The following is a 12,695-nucleotide window of genomic DNA, read 5'->3' on the forward strand; positions in this document are numbered from 1 at the left end:
CCAGTTAATAACAGAGGCACATTCTAGTGCAAACTGCAGCCAGCAATCCTTGATGTGTGCATATATTGCATGCATGTGTGCTCCAGTTATACTGATTACAGTTTACATAAGGCCATTTGTGCCACTAATATAGATGTATGATGTTACACTGCTATAATGATGAAAACCTAACAGTACTGTATATTTGGAAGTGTGTTTTTTGAACCCAGAACCACTGACTACTCTCTAATACTGTACTGTTATTTTGTCATACAGACTACTGCAGTCATAATTTCCTTTTACAGTTTAGAGATGCATGTACACAGTTATCTGATAATATGGAACTGTTGTTTTGTGCTATAGACTAAGGCATACATACTTTATTTTACAGATGAGATATGCATGCTTTGGGTAATGTTTCAAATAGCAATAATCATGCCTCAGTAGTCATACATAGGCTATGATACTACCACTGCGCAAAGCTAGTAGTACTCGGTTTGATACAACCGAATTAAATACCAGCTGAGCAGTCCTTAACTTTTAATGCTACTAAATTACTAGTACACTTATTATTATTATTATTATTATTATTATTATTATTATTATTATTATTATTATTATTATCGTTATTATTATTAAACTGCTATTTAGAACAGTACTGTTCTGATGCATACATACCGCTTCTCTCATCCTTAATAAACACCTGTCATGGGACTTGGCATTCGAGGCTGGCTCCATAGCAGCTGTAGAAAAAAACAGAACAGTACAGAATACCATAATAAATACTGGTCTTGACTATATCCAGCTTTCAAGTCTTACAATTACTTACTGAAATTGATACATACATATCTGTGTGGTGTTTCCTGTACTAATTTCCCCAAACCAATGGTCGAGGGTATCCCTCTTCTTCCATCAGAGGTCACCAAAGTGATGTCTGCATTGCTTACCAGTGTGGCAGGATACCTGTAGCACTAGTTAAAGCCCTGGCAATACTATTACAAGCTTCAGACTTGTATTCTGAGCCTGAATATTCCTGCTAGAGCAACCAAGGCCCATGCTTCTTAGCTAGGAGACCAATAAAGATTTTGAACTACTGAACACCACACCTCTGCACCTGAAAGCACACTCCCTCACAAGTAACACCAGGCATGTCTACTATAGCTCAAGCTCAATATAGAATGAGAATTTCCAATGAATTGTATTTTATATCCTGATGTTTTCCCACCAATTGCACATCTTACACTTACTAAGAGAGTGCACATTTTGGTTTTCCAACATTTGAAAATGTTGCTTATCACTAACCATCATGCAAACATGGTAGGCAAGGATATGCACTGGCAGTCACCGTGACTGTGTGATGTTAAGTGATGTGTAACAGTGATAAGCACTGCAATTTCAAGATTAGTATACAGGTACTTGTGTAAATGAACTAGTCAAATGGACCATGTCTACAGTTATCCTATACATACAGCTATTGCCAAAAGAAGGTTGAGAAAACAGTTGTGAATGTTGCACTTCATTGCTACAATCTGCAATCTCACACCAGTAAAACAAAATGTGCGTACCCTGTACTAGAATCCCAGACCATCTGCACTCCACACCTACATTTAACACCTGCTACCACAGGATTATTGACATGACATGTCCTACCTTAGTATTCATTATAAAGATCTCACTGTTAATCATAGCGCAATGCTGCTTACTGTTTTTGCTCAATGACCAATAGTATTAATTAAATGCATCTGATTTATGCCTGTGGCTGTCTGGGTTCTGTCTGCAACCTGGATGGCCCATTCTGCCTAGAATAGTGTAGCTAGTAGCTGTAGCATAGTTACCCATCTTCCGTCACTATTGTTGTCTTGTTCTTAAACTTGGTGGTTTTGCAGTTGCCATCCCTACAGTAAATTTGATCTGGGACACTCCTCCCAGTCAAATCTCGTTAGCTCATTCTACTTAATACAGAAAAAAAAAACATTTGGGAAGGCCACACCTCATAGTTTCATTACCTTGAATTATTTTCTGCTCCTCCTTTCTCCCTTCCCACTCTACAAAAAAAAAAAAAAAAAAAATCAGCAGCATTCACAGTATTTTTGTTTCCTCCTAGTCTATTACTTCATCTTGCTTTTTAGCTACTTGTTCTCTAAAGTGTTCAACTGCATCTTTTCTGTTGCATTTATTACTGCTTGTTTTTAGCCTGTTTAAATTGTAAGTGTTATTCTAAGCCTCTTAGTTTTGGTCTAAGCAGTTGGGCTTTAGGTCTGCCCTGAAGCTCTCCCTAGCCTCTCTCCCTCTGCTTCTGACAAATATGGATGGACAATTTCCTATGATTTCTTCTGCCAGCCTGGTTGATATGGGCATCCTGAGACAGTGTAGCAACTGCCTCATGTACATGGACAACCATCTGCTATTATCACCTAGCAACACAATTTGTGAGATGCAACTACATTAAGAACTAGACTCTGTGCTCTCTCCCTCACAAGCCAGTATATCTGGCACTGAGAAGGTTATCCCCACAATCACTACACCTCAAACACCACCCTCAACTACACAACACATACCCACATATCTGGAGGTTCTCAACAAAAACAAATAAAGGAGACCTCAGAGGCAAAACCACACATGAACTCCACAACCATCAAAATCACATACCACGCATAGTCCATACACCTGTGTCTTGCAACCACAAAGGTCTAATCATAAACCCAACATATTAGTCATAGGAGACTACATTGTGAAACACACAGATGTGCCTCTCACCAGGCTGAATAAGGAGAAAGTTATGGTTAGTTGTCTGTCAGGTGTCAGAATCTACTATATCATACACGTACTCAAGTCTCTCAACAACAGGTGCTGGCATGACTCTATCATAGTCCATGTTGGGGTGAACAACTTGAGATGTGCCTCCCTGGACTATATGAAGAGAGACATGATTATATGTGTCCCAGGCAGGTATGTCCCTAGCCTAAAGCAGCATTCTACCATCACCCAGAATGATTCCTCAATACAAACAGAAAATGATTGACTAACAATTGGCTTAGTTTCTGGTGTCATTCCAGGGAGATTCAGTAAATGACAGCCTGGGAAGATATGATCAACAGACCATGATGCTTTGCTAGAGATAGCCTGCATCTGTCTCACTTGGGCTTCAGGCTTCTGGCAAGGGCCTTTGCCTCCCCACATAGTGCCTTTTTTTAGGAAAAGTCCCGAGGTCAATAGAACCAACATAAAGATTTCAACAAAATGCAAATTAAAGGTAATGCTGTTAACACTAGGAGTCTAAACATGAAACTGCACTCATTGCAATCATTCTTAACCCTGGAAGATGCTGACAGTTGTACAGTCACAAAAACCTGGTTCAAAGCTGTGGAGAGCACCCCAGCCTTACCTGGTTACTCATGCTATCATACATTAAAACCCCATACTGTGGACAGCAAAGCCAAAGGAGGTGAAGTTTCGGTGTATATTAAAGCCACACACACACCTCCAGACTGGTCAAACAGTATGACACACAGGAGACACTCCAGGTGCGGTTAACCATTGATAAGACCCCTATTCAAATCATAGCTAGGTACAGGGCACCAAATTTGACTCAGGATGCCCACTCCACCTATCTGGACCTCTTCTAATCTATCAGGGTTCAACCTTTACCCTGATCCTGAGTGACTTTAACTACCCAAACATAGACTGGAAAAACAACTTATGCCAAAATGCAAATGCCCAGAGATTCCTCGATTTTATGAATGCAAATGCTTTAGAACAGCTAGTCGGTACCCCCATAAAAGGTGATAATATCTTGGACTTGGTGTTACCGAACATGAGTAGCCACTGCAGCAACCAATCTGACCATATAGTGGTCACTTTTGAAGATGGCATCTCCCCTGACCCCCCCCCCATCTAGGGTCAAACAAAAAGACTTCTCCAAATCTGATTACAACCTTCTGAAGGATGGTATAAACAGCTTCACAGACCCCTCCCCCTCTGCAGGAACTGGCACCAATGTCCAAATCTACAACAAAGTACTATACGAGCACTTATATAAATGCATGGAATCAGGAATATCTGACAGGACAAAATCATTCTCCACTAGGAAGAGTAAACCTGTCTGGTGGACATCTGCAATAAATAAACTATGTAACAAAAGAAACAAAAGAAAAAAATTGCTGCCCAGGACCAAGAAGGAGCAGGTGACCAATAGGAAGCAATCTCTCCCTAGCCTGAACAAGCAAATAAGAGCACTAGTGAAATCCTCTAAAGCCAACTTCGAGTCCAAATTGGCCACCTCTACTAGAGACAATCATAAGGCCTTCTTCACATATGTCCGCAATCTCAAAGGAAGCAGCCAGATCTGTTCAGAATTGGTGGTCAAGGGCACCACATACACCAATGCTGTAGATATAGCCAACTTACTTGCTGACAGATTCCATGAAAATTTCACCTCTCTGTCCCTCCATCAGTATATCAGGACATCCCAGCACCTGCCCTCCTCCCCTTATCTCTAGGGAACAGGTCATCACTGCCTTCTCAAAGGCAAAAAAATTCAGCCTCCATGGGACCCTACAACATCCCAGTCTGCATCTTACATGAACTCAGGCATGAACTTGCAGCACCATTAGGCACTCTATTCAACCAAAGCCTGAGTAACAGCTTTGTCCCAGTCAAGTGGAGGACAGGCACTGTTATCCCTTTACGCAAAGGTGGAGTGTCCACCAACCCAGTAAATTATAGACCCATCAGCCTAACTAGGCAGATCTGCAAGCCCATGAAACAGATTATCATAAACCTCATTAACAGGGACATTGTCAACCTCCAAACTCTCAACCCCACACAGTTTGGCTTTCTCAAGGGAGGTCATGTCTGTTAAACCTGGTTGACTTCTTTGAGACAGTCACCAAAGCCATGGATGAGGGGAAGACGGTCTACTCCACCTACCTTGACCTGGCCTAGGCCTTCAACAGTATTCCTCAATCAGCCATAGTAGACAAAATCTCTCAACTAGGCATAAATCCACATGTTATCAGATGGGTAGCAAACTGTCTCACAGATAGAACCCACCTAATCAAAACAGAGGAAGCCACCTCAAGCAGTAGACCCATAATGAACGGAATACCCCAGGGATCAGTCTTCAGGCTTCTGTTATTTGGGATATACTTTTTTGAAGTGTTATTCGGGATATACTTCTTTGAAGTGCAGGCCAAAACCAGTGGGCTGTGGCTGACCAAGTTTGCAGATGACTGCAAGCTGGGTGTGGTCATCAATTCCCCAAGGGATGCGGACGTCCTCCAAGAGGGTCTCATCCAAAAAAATGACTGGTGCCAGAAACGTGGCCTCAAGCAGAATGCCAAAAAATGCATCATCATCCCCTCTGGGGAGTGATGTCCCCACATATTATTACATTAAATAACAATGACCTAAGCATGCAATCAGTCATGAGGGATTTGTTTGGGTAACCAGGTTGATAGCAACCTGACTTTTGACCACCATGTTGCTTCCATTGTATGGAAGACTTTCTACATGGCACGCCTTATGAGTAAGGGTATCTTATCCAGGGACAAGGACGTCATAACATCCCCGTATTCTTCCCTTATAAGGGCAATTATTGAGTACAACACCCCCTTCTCCTCTCAAAACATATGCAGCAGCTGGAGAGACCACAGAAGTTCCTCACCAGAAGAATCCAGGGGGGGGTCAAACATCTACCCTACACAGATAGGCTAAAAGCCTTGTCCCTCTACTCAGTTTCATACAGACTCCTCAAAGGTGAACTCCTGCAAAAAAAGCAATCTCAGACCCCGCCTTGATGGGACTGCTGCATATCAGCGAATCAAGCTCCCCTTGAGTAACCCACATGAGCTACCTCAACCTGGTCTATGATATCAATAGGACTTGCTGCTAGGACAGCTTTGTGCCCCAGAGACTCCCCCATCTGTGGAATAGACTCCCTCTCCATGTCAAGCAGAGTACCTAATTATCCCTTTTCAAGCACAACCTGGATAACTGGATGGGAAACAGAAAATACACCCCTGTGATTCCCCCTGTGTCCCTGCTGGACAGGGGCTTGGGTTGCTGGCTTGTCTAAACATGGGCTAAACTCTTGGCTAGGCCTATAAGGGCCTCAGGGCCAATAGCCTAGTAATTCCCTATGATCCTATGATCCTCCAGATTATGCACTACTGCACTTTGCACAAACCAGGTGAGCATAGCCAAACATGTTTGTGCTAAGCAGAACATTGTGCAATCACCCCCCAAACAAACAGGGAGACATAGCTGAAATGAAGAAAAACAACCAATGTTAGTGCCCCAAACAAATTTTAATGAAGGCAACTCATGTAGGGGAGAAGTAATTACCATGCTGTCCTTCAATCTGCTTTCATGACCAGCAAACTTACACAGAAATGGTATCCATATCATACCTGCTAACTGTCCAGAATTTTGCAGAATGTCCAGATGTTTGCATCATCTTTTTGGGCTGTTCCTTGTAAAATGTGTGGCTTTCTGGAAAATCACTGAAGATTGACGTCAATACATAAAGATATATATTTCAGATTCATACTTCATATCCTTCAGAAAATGCATGCTAACACAAATCTTATTATTCTACCTACTTTCTGCAGTTATCAGAACAATATAGTAAATCTGTCCCAATGTTTTTGCCCTTTGTACCATATTAGTTTAGTCTTTGTCCAGATTTCTTGCACTAAAAGGTTGGGTAGTACAATCCACATTCAGACTACAGGTTTTGAGGCCAGCAACACTGCTGCAAGCTGCAAAACCATGTTTACACACACAGCACATCTTTATTAGGCATGGAGCGATGCTGTGCAATGCTGAGCAATGAGCAATATTGCGTACATGAAAACACTATGGGCCGGATTCACGAAGGCTTGCACAGAGTCTAAGAGTAGAGTAAGACTCCATGCAGCTAGCATGTCCACCAAGCGATCCAGAAAGTGCCGGTAGAGGCATGTAACACAGCTCCTTAAACTAGTCCTACGCGGACAGGGCTTGGATATGCAAATTACCTCAATTGCAGGTGAAATCTATGCAAATGAGGTAAATTTGCGATCCAGGAAACCTGAACCTGTCCAAGTAGGAGTAGTATTATTTGTAGAAATGTACTCAGTTGATAACTGAGTACGGTTCTGCAAATAGCAAAACGGAGCCGTGACAGCTGTAAAATAAGCATGCATTTACAGGAGGAAGCTTGCCAATGGCCAAAAATATGGCCATTGGCAATGGGAAGTGATGGAAAATAGAAATAAAATAACTTTTTTTTTTCATCTCGATCTTCAGGGTTTAACCATAGCGCAGAGCCGCGCAAATGCACTGCGCCCTAAAACCAGAAAATTAATCATTAAGATCCACAAATGTGGATTTTATAGCTAAAATGAATGTATAATGCAAGTTAATGGCAGGCTGAAGACAACATGGCCACTGAGTAGAGGTTGCTAAGGGGGGAAGCTCAGTCTAAGAGATGTGACCAAGCATTAGAACGCAATCCTATGCAAATGAGAGTTAGGATAGTGAATCACAAGTTTACAAAGGAAATGAGCACAGTCAGTGGAGTGTAGGAGTAAGATAAGGGGAGTAACAGAGTAGAAGATAGGTGATATCATGAGGGGGGGGGTATGTATGAAAGGATTGAAGCTCATTGGAGCAAAGTGTATTGTGTCAGCCGACAATTACATATTATTGAAAGAGGTGTGTCAACAGGTAGGCCAGGTAAAGTCAAGAAATGGAAGGTGTATGCCGTGGATAACACCAAGGTTTCTTGCTGAGCATGCATGCATATGTGTGCATGCCAGTAAATGCAAGTAAGACAGTGTGCACGCATGTAAGTGTGTGTGCGCACGTGTAAGCTTGAGTAAGTATATGTTAGGCTGTGTAAACAGTTGTAAGCGCGTTTGTGCCGGTGTGCGGGCGTTATAACAGGAATAAGCAGGTTTTAGTCCATGTAAGCATGTGTGCGTGTGTGTTAACTGGTGTGCGCGTGTTTGCGCTTGTGTGCGCGGCGCTCCCCCCTGAGGAAACAGAAAGGAAAAAGGAAGCACACCAAATAGTAGGGAAGTTACCAGGGAGTACTAGCAGAGCTAGCAGGTGAAAACAATCAGAATCAGGCAACTACCCAGGCAGAACACTAGCCCAGCCCAGCCCTGCACTTAAAACACTGCAAACAACAGTCCATTATGTTTCCCTCAAGAGACACTGCAACACTGCAGTAAGCTAATAGCAGTGAAAACTGAAAAAGCTGTACTGAGGCAAAAATGTTAGGGGCTGCCATTGCTGTTATAAGGTGACATATGCAACATGCTGAGGGTGGTGATGATGCAAATGCTGCTGGACAACCCACAGTGAGGAGCCGGAGAAGAGTGTACAGGCCTAGGGTAACCTACCAGGGGCTACATGAGCTGGAGGTAGTGGAGCTCTATAGAGTGGACAGAGACCTCTTGCAGCAAATTATTGAGCTGTGCAGGCCACGCCTCACACACAGAACCAACAGAGGGGAACCCATCCCAGTGGAAACTAAGGTATGTGCTGGCCTAAGAATATTAGCAACAGGTACCTTCCAGAGACCAACTGGTGATATGATGGGGATATCACAGGCATCAGCATCCAGGGTACTGCACCAGTTCCTGGATGCCATGTCAGCACAATTCAGTGATCATGTATACTTCCCCAATTCCCATGAGGTATTGGCCAGCAATATGTGTCTCTTCCAGCAAATAACGGAATACTGTGAGGTAGTGGGTGCAATAGACTGCACGCACATATTCATCAAAGCACCAGGCGGTGAGCGGGGTAGGGTCTACTTCAACAGCAAGGGCTTCCCCTCATCAATTGCCAGGTCATGTGTGATGCTCAGGGCATAATACTGAATGTGTGTGCTGGCTGCCTGGAAGCTACCATGATTCCCATATCTGGCATCTGACACAGCTGTACCAGACATTTGCCAATGGGGACATCCCACATGGGCACCTAGTGGGGGATGCTGGCTATGCACTGGAGCTGTGGCTGATGACACCCATCAGAAATGCACACACACCTGAACAGGAACGCCATAATGAGGTACACACACAAACACGAAATGTAATCGGGCGTGTGTTTGGGCTGCTCAAGTCACGGTTCCGGTGCCTGGACACATCTGGTGGAGCCTTGCAGTACTCACCAACTACATGTACCCAAGTTGTCATGCTATGCTACATAATATGATCCTGCAAAAACAGCTGCAGCAGGAGCAGCATCGGCCTGGGCCAAACAGCCCCCACCATTGCCAGGGCCATCACAGGCAGAGCATGACTCAGAGGAGGAACAACCTGAGCCTGTCCCAGTAGGCAGAAGGAGGCGTACCCAGTATGCTTTGGCCTTGGCAAAGAGGCAATGCATAGCACATACACTGGCTCAGTAGGAACTCTGGAAATGATACCTCTCTCTGACCTGCACATATAGTAAAAGGGATGCCTACGTTGACACTACCTGCAGTTAAACATGTATAGGGAGTGTAGTATGTGCATCCTACATAGGCAGCCATGCATCAACAACTGAGGCATGATTGCCATGTGTTAAGCAATATAAAGCAGTGCTAAACAGCATTTACCACCATGTAGTATATGTAAACCAAATCGCACACACCAACTAGTACAAATGTGGTCAATGTTGAGTAATATTGGCCAACGTCCAGCAATGATGGTTAATATTGAGCAATGTTGGACAAGCTGGGTCTAAGTAGGGCATAGCTGAACAAAATCCAACATGCTCATAGTTGCTCTACTGGCCCTTAAGCAGTCTGGTCTGCTCAGTATGAAAATATAAGCAGTAATGGTCTTCGAACCCAGGATACTGTGCACTATAGTCATAGTACTGAACCACTAAACCATGACAGCATTGCAGTGGTTAACCTGTATGAAGAAATGTTGATAAGTCTATGCAAAGTATTCCATGAAAACCCTGCAGGTACAGCATAATCCCTGTCGAGTTATGACACAAAGGTGAGTCCTGCAGTAAGAATAGAACCTGACTTTCAACAAACACAGTAGAAATGTTAATATTGGACATGTACACATACATCAACAAATGTAGTGGACCTCAGACAGCAACATACTGAAAGGTCACACTGGGCATGCTCACACACTTGAATACATGAGACAAATGTCAGGCAGCAGAACACTGACAGTCTGAACTGGGCATGCTCACACACTTAGGCCATGTTGGAATATAGCAGTGGGCCACACATATCAGGCAGTTGCATGTGTTAACCCAGGAACCTCTTACTATCCAGCAATCTGCCCTGTGCACACATTTATATGACAACAGACATGTATATAATATAGTGGAACCCTGCCATAATCAAATATGTTCCGTAGATACCTAAGCGGTTCATAGAAAGTGGGAAAGCAAAGATGATAAAAACCTGCAAACAGTATCAGCAATAAACATTGTGCATCATGAACATTATCATAGGTTCAGCGGTTGATACTAGGCTATCTTCCCTAGGGCATGTTCAAGCATAGCCATAGTGTGTTTGGCTGCTGCAACCCAGTCAAATCAGAACACTGTGCCCATGAATAGTAGGTCACACAAGATAGCCCATTTACATTTAGTGTATTGTGCCTCTGTCTAGCAGGGACCCAGAAGATATCTCATGGGTACACATACGATCACCCATCAACTTGTCAAGATGTCACCTGTAGGTGGTCAGTGGGTGGCACTGCCTATGCAAAACTGGGACTACACTCTGCAGTGAGTGGAGCCTTACGGATAATAATCTGTCCCCCCAGCATGTCCTATCAACATCTGTGCTGAGGTATATGTCCCTGTAGTGTGTAGCTCCAAGGGAGTTGGGTATCCTGAGGTGGAGCATGTCCATTAATTCTGGGTCAGATATTGCCTTAAACTACAGGCACACAACACATCCATTTAGGTGGTGAGTGTCTGAGTAGAGCTGGAATTACTGTATCGGAACTGTGCAGGGCATCCGTGTGAGTCCCTACATCTGCTTGATGAGTAACATTTGTGGCCATTACAGTTGCTGCAGGTGTCGGGTAAGGTACAACCCAAATGTGGCATAGTAACCAAGCATGGTTGTGATGAGTATAGGGGCACAATGACCACACGTGATCAACATGTGAAACCATGTGGGATATGGTGGGCTATGTAGAAGTACTGTCTAACCACTTTGGCAATGTGATTGTCAAAGGGGAGAGTACAAACAGATCATGTCCCCAAATGTGTAACAACTACTACCATATGTAATGGATTCCTACCTATGTGGTAATGTGTGGGCATGTTGTCATTCTCAAAGGGGATGACTATGCAACTAATGGCATGCAGCCATAGGCCATGGCTCAGGCACCAGTCATCCTATCTCTGTGAGACCCTGTATGAGTATGCATGTGCCAGCTGGAGAGTTGATTATGGCACCCAGTTTGCAGTCATCTGCGAACATGGACAGCCATATCCCTCCTGTGATAGCCTGTACATCACACAAATATATACTGAACAAGAGAGGTCCCAGTACTGAGCCTTGTGGGATGCCATGTGTAACTGGTGTATAGTCAGACATGGCACCTGCAACACTGAGCATGTGGGTGCTATACCTGATCCAGGTAGCAATCTATCGTGTGAGATATGTGTTGATATTGATGCCGGTGAGCCTATGCATAATGGCTGTCTGGGGTATTGTGTTGAAGGGTTGTGCAAGGTCCAGGCAGGCTGTGTGGACAACTGTCCCAACACTGATGGACCTGGTAACTGTTTAAAGAATACAAACAGGTCCAACAGGCAAGATCTGCCCACAACAATGCTGTAATGTGTAGGACCCAGTGGCTGTAGGTTTCCCATGTCTATGTGCATGAGTCCCATTACAATACGCTCCATAGCTTTGCAGAACAGGCTAGTTAGCCCTATAGGCTGATATTGTCTCTGATCTGTTATGGCAGTATTCAGTGGAGCGGGACCACTATCGCTGTACACCATTCTGTGGGTACAAATCCTGCAGTAACCCTGATATTGAACAGTGACGTAATGTGAGGGTACATCTGTCATGAAGGCCATGTACAACACAGGCCAGGACAGTGTCTGGTCCCATTTATGCTGTGTTGTCTGCTGTGGGGAGGGCAGCACTCACCTGTTTATTCGTGATGTCAGGGAGGTTACACTCTGATGGGCTGGACAGTACCTCCTTAGGGGGGATGGGGGAGACATCTGCATTGAACCTGTTTGCCAGGATGTTGGCAATGTTTTTGGGTTCAGGGTATGTTCAGTCAGTATGCAGTAACACACAGCATATCAGTGAGTGCCCAGCCAGGTACCTGAATTAACTGAAGAAGCCTTGTGAGTGTCCGATGTGTCTGGTGCAATTGTCCGTTAGAAGCGGGCCTGACATAAATACATGAGTGATTGTAGCTGTCTGCTAGTACAGATCACAGATGCCTTCCCTGTTTGGGATTGTGCTCTATCGTGTAGTAGCTTCCTCCTTTTGTTGTATAGCGTATTAATGGCTGGGGTCTACCAGACAGGTCCCCTGCCATTGGAGGAGTGAGTCCAGGTGTTATTTTGGATAGCATGATCCATGCAGTACACTAGGTGTCCATAGACTGTGTATGTAAAGGATTCATCAGTCTGAGCCATACTTACCACTGACACAGGGTCTCTGAAGGATACCACCATGGTATGGAGAAGTGTGACGTTTGTTTTTGGGAAGTTCACCAAGATTACCCAGG

General features: G+C 44.0%; 1 pseudogene; it reads right to left on the reverse strand.

The window, feature by feature from the left end:
- Positions 1-321: 321 nt before the first annotated feature.
- LOC122795185 lies at positions 322-463 on the reverse strand (annotated as a pseudogene).
- Positions 464-12,695: the final 12,232 nt, after the last annotated feature.

This window comes from Protopterus annectens, chromosome 2.part1 (genome assembly GCF_019279795.1).
Source record: "Protopterus annectens isolate FY-2018-M chromosome 2.part1, PAN1.0, whole genome shotgun sequence".
Lineage (NCBI taxonomy): Eukaryota > Metazoa > Chordata > Ceratodontiformes > Protopteridae > Protopterus > Protopterus annectens.